We start from the raw sequence: 10,172 nt of genomic DNA on the forward strand, positions 1-10,172 counted from the left end.
TGAATCTTCAATAGCCAAATTCTTGCAATCACACTTCTATAAGTGCGCTTCTTCTCAGACAAGAATGAATATGATGTGACAATAGTCCAGTCCTCATATGGCTCTTTATGAGGTATACCCATGGCTTCCATTATAATTTCTTTGTCAATTTTTAACAGCACTTCACCATTGACATTCCTGATGCATCTGCACTCTGCATCATACCTATTCATATATTCTAGTACTAACTTCAGGCATGGTGCGGCAATGGGGAATGTGGGGGCTTCAACTAAACCACTCTTCACTATTCTTTCCATCATTGAATTCGAAACTGGGTTTTTAGCTCTTTCAAGGAAATCAGAGAGGTCCCCTAGAGCTAATGAAGTATCTCCCATTTCAAGGAGTGAACTAGCCAATCAAGAATTACGACCTAGTTTGGGCATGGTGGGCCTCATTATGGCACCTCTCATTTAAACAAGCAATTTACAGGGATGCAATGAACTTATGCACAACAAAGGAGAATGAATGATAGTTAATTTCTTAAATAAGAAAACACAACAGAAGAGGGAATGACTGAAACTAACCTGGTTTCAATTGCAAATTCTTGAAAAGATTCTACACCAGACAAAATACTTTCAATTTCTCCCACTTGCATTACAACTAAATAAAAATCCAGAGACAATCACTAGCTTCTGCACAATGATAGACAAAATTACACTTAAAACTTAGCAAGATGTATAAATTAAGGAAGTTTGTGCGATCTATCGCCTGACTTGACATATAGTCAACATGCATTTAATGTTCATATCACTTCATTGCACAACTCACACTTTATCATAATTGCTTGTCATAATTTTTAGAAACTAACCTTTTTGAAATCCTCAGAATATTCTATTTTCCCACTGCCACCTTGCTTAATGATGTATGTATAAATTCTACATAGAACTTTTCAGTATTTTAAGAATTCAAACTTTGAACCTTGAACCAAGAACCGGGAGGTTCAAAGGTTCAAGTTCAAACATGAGGAATGACACAAAACAACATAGAACACCAACTTCATGACAAGACAAATAATAATTAATGAGCAAAGACGAAACCGACGCATGGCCAACTTTGAACCTTGAAAAGTTCAATACAAGTTACAACATAGCACCTGTCTTATCACAATGCAAAACCACGAAGAGAAGCCCTTTGAGCGTGTTTTGAACTTTGAACCTTGAACCTTCACAAAGGTTCAAAGACTCAGGTTCAAAGACAAAAAGTATATAACCAAAAGGAAAAGAAAGACCAAAAGGCAACATTTGTGTTTGAAATTTTAATGAAAACTTGGGAAGGACTAACATTGGCTCTAACTGTGGACTGGAACAGTAAGGGACCAAGATATGAATAGCAAGATCTTTGGTTTCGCAAACAAGCCTTATCTAAAAGGACTGAAAAAAACACAAAAATGGAACAAACACAACAAACTAAACAAACCAAAACTTATGTACAAGACTCACAAGAAAATCTTGTTTACAATTGATATAGCTTCAAATCCTGCCCATTATAGTTCAGGGGAAGAACATAACCATCTTGATATGCTAATTTGAAAGAGTTAGGGCCTTTTACCTCCTGAATTATAAATGGTCCTTTCCATAAAGATTCAAAATTCGCATGTGCCCCTTTTGGTTCCCTTCTTGTGTCCCAAAGCAAAACTTGATCACCCAACATGAATTTTGGTGGCTTGGCTCACCTATCAAATATTTTCTTGACCCTTATTTGATGTTCTGTGATCTGATCAACTAGCTTGTCCCTTTCTTCATCAATCCTCATCAAATGCATAATCCTTTTTCCAGAGAATCTTGAAAATACGCATCCTCAATGATAGTCTGTAACTTGGAAGCCACAAGTTATAAGGGAAGTGCCACTTGAGCACCCACACCATATACCAATTCAAAAGGTGAAATCCCTATAGCTCTTTTTAGAGATGTACAATCTGCCCAAAGAGCTTCATACAATCTCTTATACCAGTCTGTGAAGTTTTCACTCACCAATTTCTTCATAATATTTATGAGATTTTTATTGCTCGACTATGCCTGGTCATTACCCTAAGGATAATAATCTGAAGAGTGAGCGATAGATATCCCATGATCATAACAAAATAATGAAATCTTAGAAGAAGAGAAGTTAGTTGCATTATCATCCATAATCTTTTGAGGAACTCCAAATCGAACCAGAATATTTTCTTTAAGAAAATTACAAACAATCTCAGAAGTTGTCTTCTGCACTGGAATAGCTTCAACCCATTTGGTAAAATAATCAGTGGCTGTTAGTATGTGTGTATTCCCTGCACTTGAGGTAGGCGACAAGGGACCTATAAAATCCAAACCTCATTGTCTGAATGGTTCATCCACAACTACTGGTCAAAGAGGTAATGCTGCAAGTTATGGTTTACCTGTGAATAATTTACACTTTTCACACCTGGCTACCCATGTGTATGCATCTTTGAACATACCTGGCCAATAATAACAATTTCTCAAAATTTTGTAAGCCGTTACTATTGATGAAAAATGACCACCATAGGCTTCATCATGAAAGGTCTTCAACAATGATTCTTGAAGTGACTTATCCACACAATGCAGGTTAGTTCCATCCAACCCCTTTTTGTACAACACATCATCAAAAATGACATGTTTGGCAGCCTTTAGTCTCAAATTCCATTTTTCTCTTGAAGAAAGATGCATTGGACAGTCCCCATAAGTTAAGTAATATGCAACATCTGCAAACCAGGAATCTTGAAGCCTAATAAATAAGTATAAGGGCAGCTCCGCAGTCGCTTCATTCTTACTTTCAGCAATTAGCTTACATAGGCCTTGTCCCCTCACTAATTTTGTTGGTTTAATGTCCAAATTAAACTCCTAAATCTTAGATACCCATGAGGCTCTATTGTTCATTTCTATATCCTGTTGTGTTAAAATACTCTTAATTACAGAATGAGGCACATAAAAAACTGTGGGAGAATGAATAATATAGTACCTAAACTATTTTACAGCTTTCACGACTGCATACACTTTCTTTTCCATCAGGGAATATTTCAGTTCATGTTTCTTTTGGGGAACACTCATGAAGGACAGTGGAACTTCTTCATTATCTTTGTTCTTTTGTAGCAAAAACCCTAACATAGTATGCTCTGAGGCATAACAATAGATAATAAAATCCTTCTTAAAATCTGGATTAACCAGAATAGGTGTCTGGGAAATGGCCTCCTTTATTGATTTGAATGCTTTCTTTCCCTCTTCATTCCATTTAAATCTTGCTTTTCACTCATCAGATTTACAATGTACCTAGTGGTTTCTGCAAAATCTAGAATGAATCTCCTCAGAAAGTTTATCTGTCCAAAGAAAGATCTGACTGCATTTCTATTTGATGGTAGACTTAGCTATTGAATTGTCTTTACCCTCTCAGGGTCCACTCTTACTCCTTCCTTAGAGATGATGTGACCAATAAATTTACCTTCTATCACCCTGAATACTAACTTCTTTGGATTCAATGACACTCCATGTTCATGACACCTTTGCAATACTTGCCTCAAGTCCCTCAGGTGATGCTTTCTTCTCTTCGAGAAGACAGTTAAATTATTAAGATATACAGCAATTATCTTATCTTTCAAATGACCAAAAGATAAGTCCATAGCCCTTTGAAAGTTTGCCCCCGCATTGATCAGACCAAATGGCATCATGTTATAAGTGAAAGTGCCCCAATGAGTAATGAATGTAGTTTTATGTTGGTCAGTTTATAAAACACTAATCTAATTATAACCAGAAAAGTCATCAAGCATGGACATCATTTCTACACCTGAAACCGTTTGCAAAATATGATCCATAGCAGGTAATGGGTAATTACCTTTGAGACTGGCCTAATTCAGGTTCCTAAAGTCCACGCAAATTCTTATTTCCCCATTTTTCTTCTGGACTGGGACAATGTTGGCTATCCACGTAGAATGGTGAATAGGGTATATAATCCTAGCCTTCAACATTTTTCCTACTTCCTGAAATATTGGTTCAGCTACTTTAGGATTGAAATTTCTAAGCTTTTGCTGGAAAGGACTCACTCCAGGCTTCAGAGGAATGTGGTGTTGAAATTTTCCTTCCCTGAATTTTTTCAAGTCATCATAACACCAAGAAAAAACATCTTTGTATTCCAACAAGAGAGAAACGAACCTTTCTTTCTTTGTAGGTGTGCAACATTTTCCTAGATTTATATACTTGGGATCTTCCTTAGTGCCAATGTTAATTCTTGCATAACCTCCAACATCTTGGACTATAGGAATCTGTTCATCTTTTCTTTTCTTATAAGCATCATGGCGATCAAAGAGACATTCTAAAGAGACCAACGCTTTAGGAATCTTATTCCCTTTTAACTACATAACTCCATCACTCAACTCTCTAGCCCACTCTGGTGAAAACTCTTTACATTCTGCATCTGACCCTTCAAAGAATGTAGTAGCGAATGTTTCTATACATTGCATGAAATTGTTAATTTGTTTATCATTTTCAAAGACCTTCCAAAACTTAGAGTTATCAGGAACACCGATATATCAGCTCCACTCAATAAGTATCATTGGTAAACTCGGGATGAGGAATCAATAAAGAAGTCGATACTGTTAAAGAATCCGCCTTGGTTTTTTGTTCTCTGGGAATGGCCTCAATAGAAAATGCATCAAAATTTTCAATTTCATCGCAAACTCTATTTTGGTAATGCTTCAATCTCACATTTTTTACATTGAACAATCCTCTAACCTGTTTCACAATCAACTGCACGTCTCCCTTGACTTGGAGAAGCTTTACTCCCAATTTCCTCACTTTGGCTAATCCCAACAATAAAGCTTCATACTCAGTCGTATTGTTTGTGTTCTTGAATTCTAGTTTAAAAGAAAAAGGAATGTGAATACCAAAGGGAGGAATAAGAACCACCCCTACACCAAAACCTAATGTCGCACAACTCCCATCAAACTCCATTAGCCATAAATTTTTGTCTACCTCTGGTTGTGACACATTTTTTCCAGCTTCATTATTAGATAAAATCATGTAATTTCTAAATTGACATTCATGATACAAAATTTGAGCCTTTGGACCATCAGAGGGAAAAACTGTGAACTTAGATTTAGGTTCAGGCTGCAAAATGACTCGTTGTTTTCCTATAGGAATAGTGACTTGAGACCAATCCATCTTTATCTCACCTCCTAAGTCTCTACACAATGTACGACTTAGTAAAATTCCATAGCTTGCAGGGATATCAGCTATTAGAATAGTTAGCTTGATTTTTTTATTCGGGTGAGCAGCAAGGACTACTTGAGCATCTTTGATCTATCCTAATAGGGGTATTTGTTTGGATTCCATTGAATAACATCTGCCAAAGGTTTTTGTCAAGGATAACTCCAACACTTTGGCTACTGCAAAAGGCATGATATTATCTGATGCACCTGAGTCTATAATACAGTTGTTTAATTTATGACCATTTATGAACAATGATATATATAAAGGCTCAAATTTTGACTCAAGAACAGACAAAGTATCATTAGTTTGGAGGGAATTTATTTTATGGGTCACTTCATGAGTAACAGGATGAGCTGACACATCACTTTGGGAAGACAATGTAGCATTTACTGATTGTTGTGCCCCATTAGTTTGTGTAAAGCAGAAAAATCGAACCCTAGTTGCTCTCCCCTCTTCCAACTCCAAGGAGAGAGAAGGGAGGTCACTAGGGTTGACGGTTTTCACTTAGGGGAGACTTTACATTCAAAAGAGGGGTTGAAATCCACAAGATCCAATCCCACACAATGCAAGATTGGATTCTAGATGAGTTTCAAGGGTTAAGACAGCAAGGCTACCCTCTTTTGTAAAGATTGTGGATAGAAAGATCAAGCTAGGAATGCATAGAAAGTGAGAAAGATTCACTTATAAACTGAGATAGGGATATAGGATGAAGCTGCAGACCTGGAATTAGCAGTAAAATGTCGAGACGGCGCTGTCCTGCAAATTTGAGCAAAAGTTGACGAGACGATGGCGCCCGGCGTGCACACGGTCCTCCGAAAAATCCGCGAAACGAAGGGGGATCTGTTCGTCTCTGCACAAGGATTCCAGATCTTCAATTTCAGCCGCGTACCTGCAACCTACACACAGAAATGCGAAGACGATTGGGGGGTTAGGGATTAGGGGTTTGCCCTTAGGTCAAACCCCAGTTTTGGAATTAACCAAGAAATGAGAAATGTTGTAAATGTAATGTAAAACAAGTACCAATACCTTGTTGTAAGGATGTTTGTATCCTTATATGCGAAGGTATAGATGTTGTTGTATGTTGTATGTTGTATGTTGTAGTATGTGATCTCCTCTTCAATGGTTGAATCCTTGTCTTGAATGCAACACTTAGCCTTGAATGGAGACTTAGAATGATCAATTGCTTGAAGGAATGCTTGAATGCTTGAATGCTTGAATGCTTGAATGTTTGAGTATCGTTTCCACCTTTTTCCATCCATCCAAATGAGAGAGGAAAATGTAGTTTATATACTTGCCAATTAGGGTTGATAGACTGATTTTTCCCGACCTTAGGCCGACCAGGAAATGTTATTTTCCATTTTGCAAACAAAAAGACCCGGAGTCCCATAGGAGACCGGGCCCAAAATAGGGCCAGGGACCAGGGCGCTGGGCGCCATGGTCCTGGGGGACCAGGGCACTGGGCACCCTGGTCCTGAAGGACCAGGGCGCTGGGTGCTCTGGTCCCACCTCCCGGGACAGCAGGGTGCAAGGAGGGATCAGGCAGGGTGCTGGGAAAATGCAGTTTTTGATGTCATGGACAAGTTTTGGGGTCTCCATTTAGGTTTAGTGTTGCGTCGCCATCGTGAAGACCCGAATGCAGTCAAAATTGCAAGTGTCGCAATTTTAGGACGTTACATTTAGCCCCCACTTTAGCGGGAGTATAAGCGTACGCTCATACTTTTGGTAAAGTACAAGGAAACAACATTGAAAAACTTTCACCATGTCAAGGAGGCAAGACACACCAAGCCCCCAGTGGACTAAGGATCTTACGACTTCGATTGACAAAGTAAAAGGGAAGATCACGAGGGAGAACCATGACTGTCAGTAGTAAGGTTCCCTCACTATGAGTCATGCAAGAGAAATACCGGAAATTTTCAAGGCAAAGCTAAGTTCGCCAAGAAATTTTCAAGTATCCTGAAGGGATAGACGGGGTGTATGCCCCCCTACGTTAAAGCGAACGCACATGCCTCAATGGGGGTGATTTCTTTAAGGTAGTGATACATATAGGAAATGAGAAGGGAAAGGAGCACGTTATCACAAGGATTTAGCCCCCAAGTGTGAGATAAGCCCAAGGATAATAGACACAAAACACAAAGCACAAGATGACTTTGCTTTCCTCAGGGTCAGTATGCTGTATGATAAGTCATGTATATCATATGTATGTATGCATAATTGTTCTTCATTCCCCAATCAAGGAATGTCACCTAGAAGAAGGGAACACATGTGTCTTTTGAGTCAACATGAGAGAGACCGAAAGAGATCTCAATGCTTTGCATCGTCCTCAAGTAGACAACACTAAGGATGACAAAATAAAAGAATGAGAATAACACATAGAAGAAGTAACAAAAGAGAGGAGGAGAGAATCTGCTATGCTAATGAAACTAGTCTAGCACGTCATCTACCCCCCGATCTTGCTGATCAATGTTTTGGGAAGGCAGGGAACACACTAGAGGAGGAACATCCAACACAGCAGATGGAGCTATCACAAGATCCAAACAAGGGCTATGTTCATGTTCCAAGCCACGTTGTTCTTGTCTAGGAGCTAGGATAAGTTCTTTAGAAAATTCATTAGATAGATGGTTATCAATATCAACAAGTTCATATTCACTATCAGAAGCAAGAGAAGTAACATTTTCATCATGAATAACATTTTCATCTATATCATCATCAAGATTTATAAAAATAGGGTCTTTAACTCGCACAGGATCAAGATCATCATGTATCTTATGTTTAGGAGATTTTGGAGAAAATGGAATAATGCTTGTTGAAGGTGTTTTTGGGGATTGCAAAGTTTGAGAAGCAGCTGCCTGAGCTCTAAGACGACGCTTTCGTCAGCATTCACGTGCAGAATGATTTCATCTAGTCTTAGTAGGAAGTGGAGAAGATTGAGGAGGAGGAATGTTCTCATCCTTATCACTTGGGTGTTTAGGTTCTGGTCTCTTAGGCTAGATAATAGGAGAAGAAGAAGGTCTCTTCTCTCTATAAAAAGAAGGAGGAGGAACTGCTCCATATAAAGGAAGAATTTTTGGTTTAGGAAGAAGACCAAGTCCATCATGACGAGGAGGTATAGGTCTACTTTTAGGAAGTTTATTAGGCATATACATAGTCACATCCATAGGGATGGGTTGGGAATCTTCTTGAGGAAAAACATTAGTTTTATCTTTCAAAGGAAGAACTTCCTTCTCAAGAACGATAGGAATATCAAGTTTGGGTGTTCTAGGTTCACTTAGAGATAGGATCATATCTGTTTTCCACTTTTGATAAGATTTGAAAATATGATCACTTCGCGGTGGAAGAGATTGGAATTGTTTAGGCCAAAAGTAATCAATAGGAATGCTAGAAGTTCTTTCAGCTGGTTTAAAGAGACTATGATTGACAGTAACAACTTCACCATTATGGGGAAATTTCAAACACTTGTGAATAGGAGAAGCAATAGCTTTCATGGAAGATAGCCAAGGATAGCCAAGCTTCACACGAAATTGTTCGGATGAAGGAATAATAGCAAAGTTCACATCAAGGGATTTGTTATGGACCTCAATAGGTAATGTAATAGAACCAATTGCAGGAGAAGAAAATGCATCAAATAATTTCACAACCACATCTGTTTTGTCATAGATCACTTGATTCAATTGCAAAGTAAAAAGAAATTCTTCAGTAATGATATTAACCATGTAAGAAGGATCAATAAGCACTCCACGGCAAGGTGTATTCTTGACTTTTGCAACTATATATAAAGGACCATCAGGTGCCCTGATAGTTTCACTAGAATCAAATGTGATGGAAGGTTCTTTAGGGTTTTCTTGCTGCTCTACCAAGTTAATCACATTCGGAGTCATAGACACAAGACCATCAGATGAGAAAGAAGAATCATTAGCCTCAATTGCATTAGAGGTATGAGAAGGTAATGGATCAGTGAAAATATGAAGATTTTGGTTAGGAGGAGCTACAGATGTATTGCCTTTATCATTCACTCCAGAAACAGAGATAGTATTATTATCAATCAAATCTTGAATTTTACCCTTTAAAGCAAAACATTTTTCAGTATCATGCCCAGGTTGACGATGAAATTGACAAAAAGATTTGTTATCAAAATAAGGTGAATTAATCTTTGCAGGATCGATTTGCCTTATAGGAGGAAGAGTAAGCACATTTTGTTCCAATAATTTATTCATAATACTATGCAATGATTCATTCAAAGGAGTATACTTTCTTTCTTTCTTGAAAAACTTAGAAATAGGAGGCACACCTGATGCTGAATTCACATTGTTGTTGATGATGTTTTCATTGAATTTGATGGAATCTCTGTTCGGTTTAAACTTTCCAAATGGTTGTTGACTGCTATCACCCTTATCACTCGGAGCCATAGGATGTGATTGTTCCATTTGACTCACAGTCAGTTGATAATTGTGAAGAGTTGCACACAACTTTTGGAAAGAAGTAAACTCAGAAAACAGAAGTTTGTCTCGAATATCTTTTTGTAAATTAGAAATAAATATTCTTTGAATATCATTGTCAGGCACTGGAAAAGAAATTTGAGCATACAAATGCTTATATCTACCAATGAAATCAGTCACTTTTTCTTTAACACCTTGTTTACAATGCATTAAATCAATCAAAGTAACTTTAGGACTTATATTGTTTTGAAATTGTTGAATGAAAGCATTTGCAAGTTGTTCGAAAGAAGTAATAGAATAAGAAGGCAACGAGCAATACCATTGTAAGGCTTTGTCTCTTAATGTTCTAGTAAACAGTTTTGCAAGCAACCTTTGGTCATAAGCAAAATCAGTACATATTGTTTGAAAAGTCTTAACATGTGTTAGAGGATCACCCTTACCATTATAAAGCTCCAAATGCAGAATTTCAACATGTTTAGGGGGAATAGCTCAAACAATGTCAAGA

Source organism: Cryptomeria japonica, chromosome 1 (genome assembly GCF_030272615.1).
Source record: "Cryptomeria japonica chromosome 1, Sugi_1.0, whole genome shotgun sequence".
NCBI lineage: Eukaryota > Viridiplantae > Streptophyta > Pinopsida > Cupressales > Cupressaceae > Cryptomeria > Cryptomeria japonica.